The 20,392-nt window shown below is 38.0% G+C and overlaps 1 protein-coding gene and 1 long non-coding RNA gene across 10 annotated transcripts in view; one reads left to right on the forward strand and one right to left on the reverse strand.

Moving 5' to 3' along the window:
• CFAP20DC (CFAP20 domain containing) overlaps window positions 1-20,392 on the reverse strand; it is a 325,501-nt gene that overhangs the window by 242,402 nt on the left and 62,707 nt on the right. The gene's annotated exons all lie outside the window — the stretch shown is intronic.
• The window catches only part of LOC134758059 (uncharacterized), a 196,308-nt gene that overhangs the window by 144,211 nt on the left and 31,705 nt on the right, over window positions 1-20,392 (forward strand). The window contains exon 2 of the long non-coding RNA XR_010132835.1: window positions 3,428-3,636. This is a non-coding gene — a long non-coding RNA (uncharacterized lncRNA). The remainder of the gene's footprint in view (window positions 1-3,427; window positions 3,637-20,392) is intronic.

Genomic DNA, 20,392 nt, shown 5'->3' on the forward strand with positions numbered 1-20,392 from the left:
ACAAATGATCTACAGATTTAATCTATCCCTATCAGAATCCGAGCTGACTTCTTTGAGAAACTGACAAGCTGATTCTAAAATATGGAAATGCAAAGGACCCAGAGCAATCTTGAAAAGCATGAACAAAGTTGGAGGACTCCCATTTCCCGATTTAAAACTTATCACAAAGCTATAGTAAACATGACAGTGTGGTATCAGCATAATGACAGGCATATAAATCAGTGGAAAAAAATTGAAAGTTTAGAAATAAAACTACATTCAGAAATAAAACTACAGATAATTGAGTTCTGACAAGGGCACCAAGACAATTTAATGGGGGAAAGAATAGTCTTTTTACAATGCTACTGAAACAACTGAATATTCACATGCAAAAGAAAAAAAATTTGATCCCCATCTCACATCATATACAAAAATTAACTCAAAATGGATCAAAGGCCTACATTTAAGAGATAAAACTATACATCTCTTAGAATAAAATAAGTGAAAATCTTCATGCCCTCAGGATAGGTAATAGTTTCTTAGATAGGATGGCCAAAGCACAAGCAATAAAAGAAAAAATAAACTAGACTTCATAAAAATTAAAAACTTTTGTCCTCAAAGGATGCTATCAAGAAAGTAAGAAGATAACCCATAGAATGGGAGGAAATTTTTACAAATCATATATCTGATAAGGGTATAGTACATAGAATAGATTTAAAAACTCATATGAATCAACAACAAAAAGATAAATAATCCAGTTAAAAATGGGCAAATAATTTATTTTTAATTTTTGAACTTCTATTTTAGGTTTAGGGGTACATGTGAAGGTTTGTTACATAGGTAAACTCATGTCATGGGGGTTTGTTGTACAGATTATTTCATCACTCAGGAGTTAAGCCCAGTACCCAATAGTTATCTTTTCTGCTCCTCTCCCTCCTCCCACCCTCCACCATCAAGTAGACCCCAGTGTCTGTTGTTTCCTTTTTTGTGTTCATAAGTTCTTATCATTTAGCTCCCACTTATAAGTGAGAACATGCAGCATTTAGTTTTCTGTTCCTGTGATAGTCTGCTAAAGATAACAGCCTCCAGCTCCATCCATATTCCTGCAAAAGACATGATCTTGTTCTTTTTTATGGCTGCATAGTATTCCATGTGGTATATGTACCACATTTTCTTCATCCAGTCAGTCACTGATGGGCATTTAGGTTGATTTCATGTCTTTGCTATTGTGAATAGTGCTGCCATGAACATTCACGTGCATGTGCCTTTATGGTAGGATGATTTGTATTCCTTTGGGTATATACCCAGAAATGGGATTGCTGGGTCAAATGGTAGTTCTGCTTTTAGCTCTTTAAGGAATCACCATACTGCTTTCCACAATGGTTGAACTAATTTACATTCCCATCAACAGTGTATAAGTGTTCCCTTTTCTCCACAACCTTGCCAGCATGTTACTTTTTTTACTTTTTAATAATAGCCATTCTGAGTGGTGTGAGATGGTATCTCATTGTGGTTTTTATCTGCATTTCTCTAATAATCAGTTGATATTGAGCTTTTTTTCATATGTTTGTTGGCTACATGTATGTCTTCTTTTGAGATGTGTCTCTTCATGTCCTTTGCCCACATTTTAATGGGGTTGTTTTTCTCTTGTAAATTTGTTTAAGTTCCTTATATATTCTGGATATAAGACCTTTGTCAGATGCATTGTTTGTAAATATTTTCTCCCATTCTGTAGGTTGTCTGTTCACCCTGCTGATAGTTTCTTTCACTGTGCAGAAGCTCTTAAGGGTTAATTAGATCCACTTGTCAATTTTTGCTTCTGTTGCAATTGCTTTTGGTGTTTTTGTCATGAAATCTTTGCCCGTTCCTATATCCAGGATAATATTGCCTAGGTTGTCTTTCAGGGCTTTTATAGTTTTGGGATTTACATTTAAGTGTTTAATCCATTTTGAGTTGGTTTCTGTATATGGTGTAAGGAAGGGGTTCAGCTTCAATCTGTTCCAAATGTCTAGCTAGTTATTCTAGCACCATTTATTGAATACAAAGTCTTTTCCCCATTCCTTGATTTTGTCAGCTTTGTTGAAGATCAGATGGCTGTAGATGTGTGGCCTTATTTCTAGGCTCTCTATTCTCCTCCACTGGTCTATGTGCCTGTTTTTGTACCAGCATCATGCTGTTTTGGTTACTGTAGCCCTGTAGTATAGTTGATGTCAGGTAACATGACGCTTGCAGCTTTGTTCTTCTTGCTTAGTATGGGCAAATAATTTAAACAGAAATTTCTTCAAGAAGGTATACAAATGGCCAATAAGCAAATGGAAAGATGCTCAACATTATTAATCAACAGTGAAATGTAAATCAAAACCATGAGATACCATTTCGCACCCACTGGGATGGGTATAATAAAAAAAGACTAACAATAATATGTCTTGATGAGGATGTGGAGAAATGAGAATCCTCATCATTGCTGATGGGAATATTAAACAATACAGCCTCTTTGGAAACAGTTTCAAATACGTAAAGTTCCATATGACCCAGCAATTTCACTCGTAGGTGAGCTCCAAGAGGATTGAAAACATATGTCCACACACAAACTGGTATATGAATTGTTCATAGCAGCATTATTAATAATAGCCAAAATGGAAACAACCCAAATGTCCATCAACTGGTAAGTTAACTAATAAAATATGGTATATCCATACAATGTATTATTCTTCAGGCCTAAAAAGGAATAAATCACTAATATCCATGTTGTGTCTTTCATAGCAATAGAATGGAAATAATAGTTCTTATTCTTATCTATTCCACTCTACAATATGGATAAACCTTGAAAACACTATGCTAAGTGAAAGAAGCCAGACACAAAAGACCACATATAGTATGGTTCCACTTACATGAAGTATTTGAAATAGGCAAATCTAGAGACACAGAGAGAAAGGGCTAAGGGTAGCAGGGAGTGGAGAGTATACTTGCTAATGGGTACAGGTACTTTTCAGGGTGATGAAAACATTCAAAAATTACATAGTGGTGGTGGTTTCATAACTGTGAATTATACTAAAAATGACAGAATCACCCACTTTAAAAGGACAAATTTTATGATATGTGGATTATAACTGAATTTAAAAAAGCTATTACTAGTTTAGTCATTTATTGATGATGAGACTTTGGGTAAATGGAATTTTAGGAGAAAGGTATAGATAAAATGAGAACTACTATTTTTATTCCATTACTATGAAACACACTAGTTTCTTGGTGATACTCTTGATCCTGAAATGTTAGTCACTGTGGGTTGAACTGTGTCCCCCACAAAGATATGTTCAAGTCCTAACCCCGGTACATGTGATTGTGACCTTATTTGTGAATAAGTTATTTGTAGATGTAATCAAATTAACATGAAGTCAGAATGGATTAGAGTGGGCTTAAATCCATTGACTGGTGTCTTTATAAATAGGGGGAAATCTGAACAAAGACACACGGAGAGGATGCTGTGAGACAATGGAAGCAGAGATTGGAGTGATACACCTACAAACAAAGGAATCCGAAAGATTGCTGGCAATTGCGAGACTAGGACAGAGGGATGGTACAGATTCTCCCTCAGTGCCTCCAGAAGGAACCAATCCTGCCGAAACCTTGATTTTGGACTTTCAGCTTCCAGAAACAGTAAACATACATTGTTTTAAGCTATCCAGTTTGTGGTGACTTGTTATGGCAGCCCTCAGAAACCAATACAGTAATTTCCACATCATCAGTCTTAAAGAAAAAGGTTATAGGAACAGGAGTCAACCTCTTGGAGTTTCAATTTCCTCCCCTATAAATTGGGAATAATAACATCTGTCCTTCCATTGTACTGAGAAAATGATCATAAAAATACTTAGAAACTGATTTATAAATGCAGGGTATTACTCTTTCGGATGTATGCTTCTAATTGCTTTGTCAGCTCTAATTTATTGCGTTTTTCTCTTTCCCTTTCTTTAAGATCATCTATTTTCAAGTAACATTTGCCTTCCTTGGAGAAGTTACTGTTTGGGTGTTAAGCTGCTTATTTAAAAAATAACCATCTCTAGCATAAAAGTGAGAATTCAAATTATACATCTGTAACACCACCCACTCTCCTAACCTCCCAAGCATACACTTTGCCATAAATTGACAACAAATTCACCCTTCATTTTAGGAGATATCAAGCACTGTAACCTTTTGTTAATACACAGATGTAGGACATTGCTTGTTCCAGCTAATTGACTATTCTGTTGAGCCTAACAGTACCATCACAAACGATCACTTTCTGAAGCTTACCATAAAGAAGATATTTGGCACTGAAAGTACATTTTTCACAAATCACAAATCAGTTAAGGATTCTCAATTACCAACACAAACTATGATTATAAGATATTTCCAATTATTTATAGTCTTGAAAACTTTTTTTTAAAGTTTAAAATAAATTGCGCACCAATCAAAATTTGACAGTATCCAACAAGAGGAAAATCTGTCAAATGTTTTAAAATATCTCCGACATTCACTCTTTAGATCTTTCTATCCTTCCTCACCTATACTCTCCAGAATGTATCACTATAATTGCAGAAGATTTTTACTCCTTAGGCAATATATACATTCTCTTTTTCATTTTTACACGAAAATCTCACACATATTTAAATAGAGGACATTTCACAGGTACACAAAGATACACACATGGATATTCATGGTAACACTAATAGCAAAACAGAGGGAAAACTTGGAGGTCCACCATAACGATCTAGATAAACAGGTTATGCTCTAGCCATGCAATGATATATATAGCGCTATTAAAAAGAGTGAGACAGATTTAGTAGTATGGAAATCGTCTCAAGGTAGGTAACAGAGAAAGCCCCACTGTCACTACCAAACCAAATGCCAAAAAGTGTGAATGGTATGATTCCACTTGTGGGAAAAAGGACTGTAATATCATATACACGCACACACACACATACACACACACACACACAATTAAGCTCTAGAGGTACTCCCAAAAAATCCTGCTAAAAGCAATTACCTTTGGAAAATGACTCCAAACTTTCTTATTATAGGTGTGGATTACTTTAATTATGTATGCAATTTTAAAATGGCAGAGTTTTAGAGCATAAGAAAAAAGCAATGATTAGTGGTTAACTATTTATTTGAAATAAAATAAATATGCAAAAACAATATTTGGTTTTAATAAAGAATGTAAAAAAAAGTTCCTTTATGATCTGGGATCTCAAAAAAGACATTACACAACATATTATAGGTAGCACAAAGGAACTGCAGATAGGGGCGTTCTGCTAGGCTCATACCCATGAGGGGAATCAATAGACTATCCTTCAAGGTTAGAGCACAATTTACTTATAGTGGTTTATTGAGTACTTAGTTCAATATGAGTGGACATTTTGTCAATAACATTCTAATGGATGCTACAGATGACAGTTCAATGCTATAATATAAAAGCTGGAAGGCCATATAATAAAATCTATAGGTCCCTGGAGTCAGAGGATGATCATTTGTAGAGGACCTAAAGAAAAACACCAAGAAATGTCTTATTGCAGGGCTTAATGATGGTTTTGGTTATTATGGATTGCATTAGTGAAAATACACTGGTGCCATTTTTATATATTCTTTTATCTTATAAAATTCTAGTAAATGAAAAGTGAAATTAGAAAGCTTTTCTTCTGATTTGAATTAGGCTGGAAGCTTATCAATGTAAACACATTTCCCAATTAAGTTAGACAATATGCAGAACTCACCACCTGGGCATAATCCTGTTGGTTCACAATAAGAGATTGCAATGAGGAGGTAAATTAACTCATTCAGTTCTATACTCAATTTGTAAGTTTCCAGAACAAAGCTAAAGTGTTTACATGAGTTATATTTGTGCCAATGTTCAAAGCATAAGTAAGGCAGTATTGCTAGGAGGCACAGTCTATTCGTCTTTTAAAAAATATGTTCAACTAGATATTCATTTTATGGGGAGAAGTATAATACAGTACCCAGCATTTTCACATTTGATTTCTGAAGCATCCCTTATTTTCATTTTCCTTTTCTCTAAAACTGGATTTACATATTATTTAAACAATATTTGGGGATGAATTAAAATATGCATTCAAATTGTTTGTAAGGTTGATTAAATGTTAGCAGCTCCCAGGCTCTCTTTTCAATTTTTTAGAAATTCTTTTCCATGGGGATCATGTCCATTCTCACCCGAGTTTTAAATGTTTTTTATATGTTCATAACTCAATCTAGATATTCAGCCCTAACTCATTCCTTGAACTCCAAACTGTTTAATTGAATCTCTTCCTGGATATTTCACAGATATTTCAAATGAAACCCACCAAAGACAAAGAATCCTTAATTCCTTACCAACACCACCTCCCAATGGCTCAAATCATTAACTTAAGTCATGCTTGACTCACATTTCTGTGCTAAAAGTTTATCAGTTACATGTTGCATCCACTCATTTCTCTTTCTCCTATACTATCACTCTTGCCCAGGCACCACACAGTTCCCGGCTTCACAGCCTTCTAGCTGGTCTCCCTGCTTCCATTCTTACTCCTCTAGTCAATACCCTCAAGAGCATCCAGGATGACCATCTTACATGGGGATCAGATTATCTCACTGTATTTCATTGGCCTCACACTGCTCTGAGAATGGAATCTAAATTCCTAGCTAAAAAGGACTAGAAATTATCCTGCCTCACTCACCAGGTGTCATTCTCTACAGTCAAAGACTCAAAGGAAACAGAATTCATCCCACATAGTTAAAATGAAGAGACTATCATGAAACAATTCCTTACACAGGTGTGGGCAAGGTTGAGGAAACAAAGGGATGGTTAGGCACCCCTAAAATAGAAACAATGGGCAGCCTTTACCATTCCTAGGTATAAAGGGGCAAGGGAAGGAACCTGAGTCAGAGCAATTGGTCATCAATAGGAAGTCCAAAGCAAAAAAAGAGGGAAGGAATATCCTGGCTTCTCTCTCATCCTCTCTTCTGATCTCTTGCTGGTACTTCTCACTGGCTGGGAGGCTTGAGGAAATCAGAAGCCTGAGGTCAAGGGAGTCTGGGTGATTCATATGGTATGACTTAGGAGGACAGGAGCGGGCTACCTCCCAGGACACAGAGCAAGGGAGAGAATGGCAGGGAACAGATCTAGAGGGGTGGAAGGGAGGATTTTTCTTTTTGTTTTGGGGGTACATGTGAAAGTTTGTTACGTGGGTGAGTTGCGTGTCACTGAAGTTTGGTGTACAAATGATCTTGTCACCTAGGTAGTGAGCATAGTACCTACCTAACACGTAGTTTTTCAACCCTCGCCCTCCTCCCACCTTCCCACTACTAGTAGTCCTCAGTGTCTTTTGTTCCCCTCTTTGTGTCTGTGTGTACTCAATGTTTAGCTCCCACTTTAAGTGAGAATATGTGGTATTTGGTTTTCTGTTCTGGTGTTAATTCACTTAGGAAAATGGACCCCAGCTGCATCCATGTTGCTGCAAAGGACATGGTTTTGTCCTTTTTTATGGCTACATAGTATTCCATGGTATATATGTTATATGTAACACATTGCAGGATAAGTGCACCTGATAGCATAATTTAAGCATACCCTTAGAATGACCCTGTATGGCAGACGCACCTGAATATGTGTTCAGAGCTAGGGAATCCTGGAATGGCCAACCTGAAGATTCATTCCTTATCTATGATAAACATTTAAATGCCCGTCCCATCCCATGGAACATAGGCTATACAGGGGATTGGGGCCTTGAATTCTGGGTTAAATGAAGGTTTCCAGGTGGAGGTTGTTAGGGGAAGGGTGGTTAGTGAAAATGCTACATAAATTCCATGCCATTTGCAAGTGGTCCTGGTTCTCTTGCCCAGCCCACTGCTACTGGGCCAGGTGAATATGTTATCCAGCCCGCCACCACTGGACTGTTTATGTATGTTAGGCAGTTCTCCTGCCCAGCCCACCACCACTGGACACTCTCCTCTGTATGGAAGCACCGAATAAAACCCAATGTCTCCTTTGCTGGCTATTGGTCTCTTCGGCCTCTTGAACCTGTTGCCTTCCCTACTGAGGTTAGTAGGAGTTCGGCAAACACAGTTTCTTTATCCAGTAGGTGGAAGGGAGATTAATCAGCATATGTGCCAGTCTCACTCTCGCCAGCTTCACACTTGGTGTGTCCTTATCACAAGGATTTGCACAAGCTTTTTTTTTCAGCGGGTACACTATGCTTTCTACTCTTCACATGACTAGTTCCTCATTCTTCTTCAGATCTTAATTTAAATATTCTTATCACCTTATCTAAGTAGGTATCTCATTGGTAAGTCCTTTGCCAGTTTTTTTCAGAGTACTTACCACAATTTGTAACTATTTTATTTGCTTGCTTTTCTGTCTTCTCCTCCAGAATATGAGGGCAGCAACAATCTGTCTAGCAAATGCCTGCCTCACAGTAGGTGTTGAATAAATAGTAACTGAATAAATGTTGGCCAAATTATACAGCAAAATCATAAGACTATGTGTAGAGACAATGAATTTATAGAAATATATCCAGGAATTCTAAACTGAGGCAGCACTGAAGAAAATGAACTTACTCTTTATTTTTCTATACAGCATAATCTTGGCTTAAAAAAATGAAAAGTCTTTATGTAAAGTAAAAATTTGCATTGATAAATGCTCCATTCCTTGTTTACTTAAAAGGAGAATGTCTATTATTCTCCAATGGTCTAAAAGAGAATAATTGCATCATTTAAAAGCAAGGTTATGCTCATTTCTTTTACTGCTTTTTCTATAGCAATAGCCTAAAATCACCTGTTTTGATATGTGATACTGTTGGTACTAACATATTAGTCATTTTCACGTCTTTTTTCCTTTTTTTTTTTAACTGAAGAAAGTGAACTAAGGAACAGGGAGTAGCTTTGAGTATAGGAATATTTGGCTGTACATACCATTTTTTAGATGTGATGAGATGGTAACTGCAAAACACATTCTACAGTGGTGACAACACTTTCACATGATTGTATATTTAAACACCGAAGTGCTTCTCTTATCTCCTGTGAAAGAGGAGCATCAGGTAATGCTAAACCTCAAAGCATTTTAACTTTCATTATGAATGGCAGGGGTCTATTTGATTTTGCAGAAACAGTCTGTAAGAAGCAAGCTTTGACTTCACTTATACACCACATTATTTTTAAAGGCAGCTGCATTTATAATGATTGGTCTCCACTTAAGACCTATTCAACAAGGTACACCTTAACATCTAAGCTGTTAACAGAGATTAAAGTTAACCTTCAGTGATGGCAGGAGTGGAAATGCCAGGAAATATCCTAATTCTGGAAGGAGGCAAAAGTGAAACTAAAGGTAGGTGGGGAAATAGCAGAGGAGGATCAAGGAATACTGGATGGCTAACAGGTAAATGAAAATGATTGTTGCCAAGACACTGGGTGGCTAGAGCAGGCCTGATGACATGATGGTTCTTGCTGAATAAGAAAGGGCAGCAGCATCAGCTGAGGAAAGCTATGCATGTTATGATGACCATTTTTGCCATCACCTGTGTTCTGAAAGTGCCTGGGGTGAGCAAAGACCATGGAGGCAGGTGGAATTGGTTTTAAATTCTGGCTCTGCCACTTACACTATTTGCAAAACTTGAGCAAGTCATTGTCAAAGCATCACAAGAGGTCCTCTAATAACATCTTTTCATTCAACATCATTCCCTCATAGTGCTGATGAGGAAAAAAACAGATTCCCAGCTGGGGCCCCTGTCTGTGTGGAGTCCATACATTCTCCCCATGTCTGCATGGGTTTTCTCTGGGCACTCTGGTTTCCTCCCACATCCCAAAGACGTGCATGTCAGGTTCACTAGCAGGTCTACATGGCCCAGCTGTAGTGAGTAGGGTGTGTGTGAGTGCATTCTGCCTGTGATGGGATGGTGTCCTGTCCAGGTGGGTTCCTGCCTTGTGCTCTGTGCTGATGGGACAAGCTCCGGCCACCCACAACCCTGAACTAAACTATTTGGGGAAATAATTGTCTTAATTGCTTTAACTGATGTTTCTTAAATGTATAGCTCACATTTATTTCAATATTAGAAGTGATTAATAGTACATGTGTTTGGGGTCTTTATTTAGAAGCCTGGTGATGTTTTCGTGACCAGAAATAGGATATAAGAACTTAAGTATTGTTTGAATCAATTAACTTATGGCGAAGCTGGTTCTGTTATACGTTGTTTTGCTTGAAGTCTCAATTTCTAAGAACCTATTGATGACATTAGGTGAGGAATTACTGTAGTTTCTTCTTCTGTTAAATGAGGCTAAAACCTAATTTGCCAAGTTACTGTAAAAACAGGAGGCTAGCCTCTTTAGGATCTGTTCCCCTGCCCAACTAAATTACTTAAATGGAACCAAAATAACGAAATGATTAGCCTTTCTCAGGTAGGAAGTCACATGTGGATGTGCGAAGTCTTACAATCAGAATTAAAGGATGTAAATTAAACAGTTGAAGCAAATATTTTTCATGAGCAACCTAATCATGAAACACAGAGTAACTTCTGACATTTTAGAAAACACTGAGGTAAGCCCTGACTGTAGCCAGGAAGCTATAGTGCATGTGTAGCTGGCATATCTGACAGGCAAATACTGGCCTTTTCTGGTATCCTGTATCTCACAAGCAGTGCTCCCTGAAAATTAATACTTACTGAGGGTTTACATACCACTGGCAAGACATTGGGGATATAAGAATTCTGGACATGGCCTATTCTCTGGTAAAAGTTTTATAACTTTTTGTCAGATATTTAGAGTGGCGAAGTAAAAAAAAAAAAAGTGGGAGGAAAGGAGTCAGGAAATTTGAAAACTGAAGGAGACAATATAAACTCAGCTCCCCTTGGCAAGCAGGAGCAGCCTCACACCTTCCGTGTTTGTCTCTCCCCACTCCACCCTGGTACCAAGGCTAGAACTCTGCATAAGAACCTGAAAGAAGTGTGGGAAGGAGGATGCAAGAAGAGGAGAGGAACCTGTCACCAAAGTACAATTTTGCCTGGGGAAAGCCCAGCCCCTTCCTCTCAGGAACTGAGTGGGGAAAGGCATGAGGTGGTTCCTCCCTAGAATGAATGGAACTGAAGAGGAAAGGATCTGAAAGTAGGCTAGTGAGTGCCAAGACCTGCATAGCTCTTTGTTCCTGGGTAGAGCAAAAAGACAGAAAAAAATGCGGGGAAGCATCAGGCAGCTTCATTAGCACCCTACCATTTACCTTCCTTCCTAGCCTTCTTCCAGGTTCTTCCCAGCTCTTTTGCCACCACTGGCTTCCCCACTCCCCTGCCTTATAATAGCATCCTATCCCTGACCTTCATACTTCCCACCTTCTTTCTAAGCGTCAAGAGAGCCAAAGGCTTTTCCTTTCTATATTTTCTCAAGATTGCAAATCTCTACCCAAAGGCTTTTCCTTGTCTATATTTTCTCAAGATTGCAAATCTCTACGAAAAGCAACCTAATTGCCTCATAGTTGACAGCTCCCTCAAACTATGAGTGTTACTCAAGAAAAGTATTATTCTCGCCAGGTGCAGTGGCTCACACCTGTAATCCCAGCACTTTGGGAGGCCGAGTTGGGCAGATCACATGATGCTAGGAGTTCGAGACCACTCTGATCAACATGGTGAAACCCCATCTCTGCTAAAAATACAAAAATTAGACAGGCTTGGTGGTACACGTCTGTAATCCCAGCTGCTCTGGAGGCTGAGGCATGAGAATTGCTTGAACCTGGGAGGTGGAGGTTGCAGTGGGCCAAGATAGCCCCACTGCACTCCAGCCTGGGTGACAAGAGAGAGACTGTCTCCCTGTCTGCAAAAAAAAAAAAAAAAAAAAAGTCTTACTCTGTTCATTCAAACAAAGAAATATGGGGGATATATTTCTGGACTTGGGGCTTCCTACCATTTCTAATGCAGATAGTTCAAGGAGCACATGAGAAACATGGCTGACTTCACTAGAGAAGCACTCCTCTGGCTTTTAGTTTTCATCAATTTCTGCCTTTTCTTGGCTAAACTCAGCAATATCCACTCTAATCCAAGGTCCTGATGCATTCTTGCTATATTCTTCAAGCCTAACCTTAACCTAGTTCTGTATTATCCCAGTGGTGGTGGTGATGCTGTGATTTACCAGATACCTTAACTCCAGGGCTACAGCTAAGTTACTTTCCACAAAGTTCCTAGAAGATTGATTCTTTGCAGCCAAGGTCATGGCTAGATGATATGTTCTGTCAAGCAAAGAGAATCACAAAACCTGGCCTGCAAGTGAAAGAGGAAGGACAGAGTGGAAGCTAAGCTAACAACAGGCTTTGCAGTCAGACTGCATAGGCACAAATCATGGTTCTTCCACCCATTAGCCTGTAGTACTTGGGGCAAGTTAGGGCTCCCTCTTCTCAATTTCCTCACCTTTAATCAAGGAATAAAAGTAGTCTCTATCTTGTAAAATTGCTATAAGGATTGAATGCAATAATGTATGTAAAGTACTTAGTATAGTCTGAATGAGGTATTTGTGTGCACTATGTGTTAGCTGTTACTAAGTTTTATTCATATTCTAGAACTTTGAGGTTACAACAAAGTATTTATTCAAATACTGAGGAATGAGCCACCTTTGTTAATCCAGCTTTCCACAAAAAGAAGATGGCTGTCAGTATGACAAGAATGAAATTCAGGCTCTGAACTTCTATAAGAGAATGTCAACTCTGCTTCCGGTCTGGTATCTAAAGCATATTGATCCTACCTTAAGCAACAGCACTGAGTTTCAGCACTTTAGGCGCTTGTCAAAAATTCAACCATGAACTGGCTGAATTTAGCACTTGCCAAAGGATTGCTTGAAATGCCTCATTTTCTGAACCATATTATATTTGCTCCCTAAAGAACTGCCTTCACAAAGTTGAGATTTAATGTTTTGTCCTTGTTTTTTTTCTCCTTTTTTTTTTATGGAGAATCAATATAAGAAACATCCATTTGAAGGAAACTTTATGTCTTTTGTAAAAATCATACCCTGGACAGCAAATAGGTTTCATCTTAAGTTCCAGTGTCAAATGATTGGTAGTGACTGTCTGGAGTGCTCTGTTAAGAAGGACTGCAAGGTTGAAATGATCGATTAGCACTGTTTGCCTCGGACATCACTGAGGAAGTATGTTGCCTTAGTGATACAGTTATCCACCCTACCACTGCCATAGTTGAAAGCCTGATGCATTATCTGTAATGTAAGGACCTGCTAAATGTATATATCCCTTCTTAAATTCAATGCCATTGGCTTCCCACTACCGAGCTTGATAGCTCTTAATGCCTCTGTCTGAGTTGTCTGCCTCCCATCATCAAGTAGCCTTCCAAACTTGAAGATAAAGTTACCTTAAAAGTTTCTAGACTACCAGAGGTACAAGGAGGAAATGGTACCATTCTTTCCGAAACTATTCCAAACAACAGAGAAAGAGGGAATCTTCCCTAACTCATTTTATGAGGCCAGCATCATCCTGATACCAAAGCATGGCAGAGACACAACAAAAAAAGAGAATTTTAGACCAATATCCTTGATGAACATTGATGCAAAAATCCTCAATAAAATACTGGCAAACCGAATCCAGCAGCACATCAAAAAGCTTATCCACCATGACCAAGTGGGCTTCATCCCTGGGATGCAAGGCTGGTTCAATATATGCAAATAAATAAATGTCATCCAGCATATAAACAGAACCAAAGACAAAAACCACATGATTATCTCAATAGATGCAGAAAAGGCCTTTGACAAAATTCAAAAACCCTTCATGCTAAAAACTCTCAATAAATTAGGTATTGATGGGATGTATCTCAAAATAATAAGAGCTATCTATGACAAACCCACAGCCAATATGATACTGAATGGGAAAAAACTGGAAGCATTCCCTTTGAAAACTGGCACAAGACAGGGATGCCCTCTCTCACCACTCCTATTCAACATAGTGTTGGAAGTTCTGGCCAGAGCAATCAGGCAGGAGAAGGAAATAAAGGGTATTCAATTAGGAAAAGAGGAAGTCAAATTGTCCCTGTCTGCAGATTACATGATTATATATCTAGAAAACCCCATTGTCTCAGCCCAAAATCTCCTTAAGCTGATAAGCAACTTCAGCAAAGTCTCAGGATACAAAATCACAAGCATCCTTATACACCAATAACAGACAAACAGAGAGCCAAATCATGAGTGAACTCCCATTCACAATTGCTTCAAAGAGAAGAAAATACCTAGGAATCCAACTTACAAGGGATGTGAAGGATCTCTTTAAGGAGAACTACAAACCACTGCTCAAGGAAATAAAAGAGAATACAAACAAATGAAAGAACATTCCATGCTCATGGGTAGGAAGAATCAATAGCGTGAAAATGGCCATACTGCCCAAGGTAATTTATAGATTCAATGCCATCCCCATCAAGCTACCAATGACTTTCTTCACAGAATTGGAAAAAACTACTTTAAAGTTCATATGGAACCAAAAAAGAGCCTGCATCGCCAAGTCAATCCTAAGCCAAAAGAACAAAGCTGAAGGCATCACACTACCTGACTTCAAACTATACTACAAGGCTACAGTAACCAAAACAGCATGGTACTGGTACCAAAACAGAGATATAGATCAACGGAACAGAACAGAGCCCTCAGAAATGATGCCGCATGTCTACAACCATCTGGTCTTTGACAAACCTGAGAAAAACAAGCAATGGGGAAAGGATTCCCTATTTAATAAATGGTGCTGGGAAAACTGGCTAGCCATATGTAGAAAGCTGAAACTGGATCCCTTCCTTACACCTTATACAAAAAGTAATTCAAGATGGATTAAAGACTTACATGTTAGACCTAAAACCATAAAAACCCTAGAAGAAAACCTAGGCAATACCACTCAGGACATAGGCATGGGCAAGGACTTCATGTCTAAAACACCAAAAGCAATGGCAACAAAAGCCAAAATTGACAAATGGGATCTAATTAAACTAAACAGCTTCTGCACAGCAAAAGAAACTACCATCAGAGTGAACAGGCAACCTACAAAATGGGAGAAAATTTTCGCAACCTACTCATCTGACAAAGGGCTAATATCCAGAATCTACAATGAACTCAAACAAATTTACAAGAAAAAAACAAATAACCCCATCAAAAAGTGGGCAAAGGACATGAACAGACACTTCTCAAAAGAAGACATTTATGCAGCCAAAAGACACATGAAAAAATGCTCATCATCACTGGCCATCAGAGAAATGCAAATCAAAACCACAATGAGATACCATCTCACACCAGTTAGAATGGCGATCATTAAAAAGTCAGGAAACAACAGGTGCTGGAGAGGATGTGGAGAAATAGGAACACTTTTACACTGTTGATGGGACTGTAAACTAGTTTATAAACCATTTTGGAAGTCAGTGTGGCGATTCCTCAGGGATCTAGAACTAGAAATACCATTTGACCCAGCCATCCCATTACTGGGTATATACCCAAAGGATTAGAAATCATGCTGTTATAAAGACACATGCACATGTATGTTTATTGCAGCACTATTCACAATAGCAAAGACTTAGAACCAAGCCAAATGTCCAACAATGATGGACTGGATTAAGAAAATGTGGCACATATACACCATGGAATACTATGCAGTCATAAAAAATGAAGAGTTCATGTTCTTTGTAGGGACATGGATGAAACTGGAAACCATTATTCTAAGCAAACTATCACAAGGACAAAAAAAACAAACACCGCATGTTCTCACTCATAGGTGGGAATTGAACAATGAGAACACATGGACACAGGAAGGGGAACATCACACTTCGGGGACTGTTGTGGGGTGGGGTAGGTGGGAGGGATAGCATTAGGAGACATACCTAATGCTAAATGACGAGTTAATGGGTGCAGCACACCAACATGGCACATGTATACATATGTAATAAACCTGCACATTGTGCACATGTACCCTAAAACTTAAAGTATAATAATAAAAACAAAAAAAGTTTCTAGAATCAATTCACACAGGAGGAGATTGGAAGACAGGATTTTTCTCAAATCAAAGCAAAAAGAGTAAGGTAAGGAAATTTAGTGTGGGTTGTATAATATGAATGAAAGAGCCTGATTAGTGGTATTAAGCATATGCAGATGAAGAGGGTCTGAACAGAAAAAGGAGAGCCAAAGTGGGGGGAAAGAATTTGAAGAAAAATATTCTGATCATGGGCCATTAGGATAATGATGGTACTTGAGACAGCTCAAAATGATAAATCATTACAGTTTGTTTTAAGAAATTCTTTGCCAGAATCATTTCAGTGATATTACATTGTTTAAGTGGACATCTGTGGAGTGCTGTGGCAACTGGGTGGGTTTTATGGGCCAGTCTGGTACATCTATTAAAACAGCTACACCTGTTTTATGGAAGCTGTTTGCAACGCTCGTTTGCCAAATATAAATCTGGTTAATCCTACTTTTTTGTTATTTTAATTCTATAGATTACTTAAACCAGAAGGAATGTGGGTGCACTAAATTGTTTCCAATTTAACAAACAAAACATGTTTTTTTAAAGCACGAAAACCATACTCAATTTAGATGGCAGTTTTAGAACTTATGGTTCAGTTTTATATATTTTCTATTTGAAAGATTTACACAACAAAATCAGAGCAAAACACTCTAATGGGAAAGCATAAAAGAGACTGCCTATTCTTATTCTACTCAAAGATTTGCTTATTGGAAATAGGGTAAATATTTTATCATCCAAATTTAATAATAATCACCATAACATACCAAAATAGAAATTGTTACTTATAAATATCAACAGTAATAATTACAACAATAAATACCTATATATGGCTTAATCTTTGCCAAGTGCTATTCAAAATGCTTTATGGATGTTGTTTAATCTTCAAGCAACCCCATGGGATGTGTCCTTTTATTATTCCCATTTTATGGATGAGGAAACTGAGGCACAAGGACACTAAGTAACCTACCTAGGATCACATGGCTAGTGAGTATCAGAACCAGAATTCCAACCCAGGCAGTCTGGCCCTAGCATCTGTCATTTAAACCACTTTGATATATACTGTCTTCACCCTTGACCCAGAAATTCTAATGCATATGTGTAAGGCATGATTTCAGGAGTTAAGTTGGGCTATTTCTGAACTTTATAATGATATCTCACCATTTCTTTGCCTGTCATTAGTGTTTAAATGGAAAAGGGAAAGAATGCTTATAAGTTTGGCTGGGGAGGAAAGGAAGAATCCAGTTGGCAGGACAAGTTGGTGATAGCATTCCATCCTGCTTACTAAAATTAAATTTTCTCTACTTAGATAAAACCTTTCTTTTGAAGTGCCCAAGAGAACTTCTGCAGTAAATCATCAATAATTGTTATTGGCTTCCTATTTCTTTGTTGTGACACTATATTTGTCAGAATATCCCTGAGTGGTCACTGTTTTTTGAACTGTGAACTTAGTGGTGATGGTATAGCTTCTGAATTGGTTTCTGATAACTTTTGCCAGAGGATTTAGGAAGAATTATTATTCTTAGCCCCACCAAACCACATGGTGACACCAGCAAACTCTGAAATGCAATGAGCAGAATCATCACACTGCAGAGAGATATAGCCTAATGACATGGAAAGAGATGCCAAATCATTTTTAACTTTAGAGGGTCTTGCCTTGCAAGATTTAATTAGCTTACAGTTGAGAAGTAATTTGACGTTTCAAATTATAGTTATTTAAAGACTCTTGAATTGCTCATCGTTTCACCTGATAAAACTGCAATATAAGGAGAGTCCCATGGAAAAAATGATTAGAATTAAAACAAAATCCCTACAGAGAAGGAACAAAAAGAGTGAAAAGAAAACCAGCGTGGGAATCAGACAGCATTTGGATATAGCACCACAGGTGTGATGTTGGGTGGGCTATTACTGAACTTCTCTGAGGCTTTCTCATTTATAAATGATCACTTACAGAGTTTTGTGAGAGTTAAAGGAACTTGGTAAAATTGCTGGCATGGTGTCATTGCTCAATAAATTTTGGTTACTTTTTTGGGGGGGCTGAGGGGACAGGATCTCTCTCCATCACCCAGGCTAGAGTGGCATGATCACAGCCCACTGCAGCCTCGACGTCCTGGGCTCAAGTGATCCTCCTGCCTCAGCCTCCTGAGTAGGACTGAGGCACTAGGACTGGAGGACTGGGACTACAGGAACGCCCCACAATGGCCAGCTGATTTTTCTTAACTTTATTTTTGTAGACAGGGTTTTGCTATGTTGCCCAGACTAGTCTTGAACTCTTGTGCTCAAGCCATCCTCCTGCCTTGGCCTCCCAAAATGTTGGGATTACAGGTGTGAGCCACTGTGCTGGGCCAATTTTGGTTCATTTATTAATATTCTTCCTATTCTCTTTTTATACTAACACCGAAAAATTTCTCTGAGAGTCCCCATTTCTGAAGTATATTCCTTCCTCTTCAACTCTACTCTTGCTTTTCAATATCCATCATCCCTGGCCTGATTGACTGCAACAACCTCCTAATTACACTCACCATATCTAGTTTTTTTTTCTCAGCAACTTAACACATCTTTAGAAAAATAACCAGCAATGTTATCTTCCTAATTCATAAAAACTATCAATCCCTTGCCTACAGAATAAAATTAAAAAATCGGTGCCTATTTCTTCAGATCCATCTATCATCACTTCTCCACTCACTCCTTATTCTCCAGCCAAACCAATATACTACACTAGTAGTGTGGCTTTTATACATGTTTATCTCTCATCCAAAAATGCCGTACTTACCATTTGTGATTTTTTACTTGTTCTATGAAACCCCTTAGCAACATCCCCTATTCCATCAACATACCTCTAACTAAAAGGCAAAAATAAAAACTCTATTTTATTTAAAGTCTTCATAGCAATTATATATACTTCTGTTAGCATTTCTCTCACTGCATTCTATTTGTTCTATATTATTCTATTTGATAGTCTATGAACTCACTAAGGAAGGGAATTATTTCTTATTCATCTTTGTATCGCCAGGGTCTAGAACAGTCTCTGGAATCTTATATAGTACACATTGAACAGACACTGGATGAGAGAATGTCCAGACAGTTTTCTCTAATAGTTCACTCTCATTCCCAGTTCAGCCTGTAAGACATAATTACATTTCTCACTTTTGGCTAACCATTCGTTTTCCTTTATTAGAAACTAAGGGATTTTATCAACATGAACTGAGCTAATGAATATTCCCTAACTGCTACAAACACATAGTCTGCGAAAATATAAGAAAAATGAACCTTCAATTCATACGTAAGTTTGAAAGATAAAATAGGAAGTTGATTATCAGAAAAAAGAGGAAATAAAAGCCAGGGCCAGTCAGCTATCAGTTGATGCCAAAGTAGGGTATGTGTTTATTGGGGGATGAGCTATCTAGCCTAAATGTATACAGGAACCAGAGGGTTAATATGTGTGCATGTGTGCACAGACACACATAAAATTATAGATGGGGGCCTCAGGATTGTAACACCTATAGTGAGACAGTAGATGTGGCCTTGGGCTTAAATAAGGTGGGAAGCTAGAACTGAGCCTCCTGCAGAAAGCCAGACCTTGGAATTACTGCTCCCTCTGTGAAAGGAGTTCTAGAAACTTCTGTATGGAAAATCAAAAACAAACTAGCAAAAAATAAATAAAAAAATAAATAAGCTTGTCTCTGTCCAGGCTTTGGGTTGGGTTGAGTAAAAAGTCGACCGTGAGAAATTAAGTCCTGAAGACCAAACCATGTACATGACCTGAGTTTGACTTTAAACTACCCTTGTGAGGGCATCCCAAGCTGAGAAAGACATTTAAAAACTCGTTCTATGTCAGTAAAAGCCTTGACGTACCCTTCGAATAAAATGCAAAGCTTTTCTAGGGGGACATACCAGCAATCCATGCTACAGGTACTCTCTCGGAAAAAACAACCCCCAATAAACATAAAGTCACATTCCAAAGTTACTAACTACACAAGGAAATGATACACCATGAGGGAGAGTCAGTATTTATAATAGGAAGAGTCACTTCTTTAGAACTTCAGAGAACAGAGCAATTTGAAAGTCACTGTAAAATATGTTTAAAACTATAAGTAAATAGGATACCATAAACAATAAATTTGAAAAAGAGCCAAATAGGGTTCTAGAAATTGAAATAATTTTTTAATAAAAAAGGACCTGCAAACAGCATATTAAACAGAGCTAAAAACTTAGTGATCTGAAAGAAATTACTCAGAATGGAACACAGAGAGATAAAGGAAGAAACAAGGAGATGGATGGGATACAACTGGAGTTAAAGCTTTCTTAGGTAAGATGTTTGTGTTATAAGAGAATGAGCTATTAATTTCCTACTTTAAGTCAAATATGAGTGTTATAAATTTAAGGGTGACCACTAAAAGAACAGAAATAAAATATAACTTCCAAGTGGTCAAG

Source organism: Gorilla gorilla, chromosome 2, assembly GCF_029281585.2.
Source record: "Gorilla gorilla gorilla isolate KB3781 chromosome 2, NHGRI_mGorGor1-v2.1_pri, whole genome shotgun sequence".
Classification (NCBI taxonomy): Eukaryota; Metazoa; Chordata; class Mammalia; order Primates; family Hominidae; genus Gorilla; species Gorilla gorilla.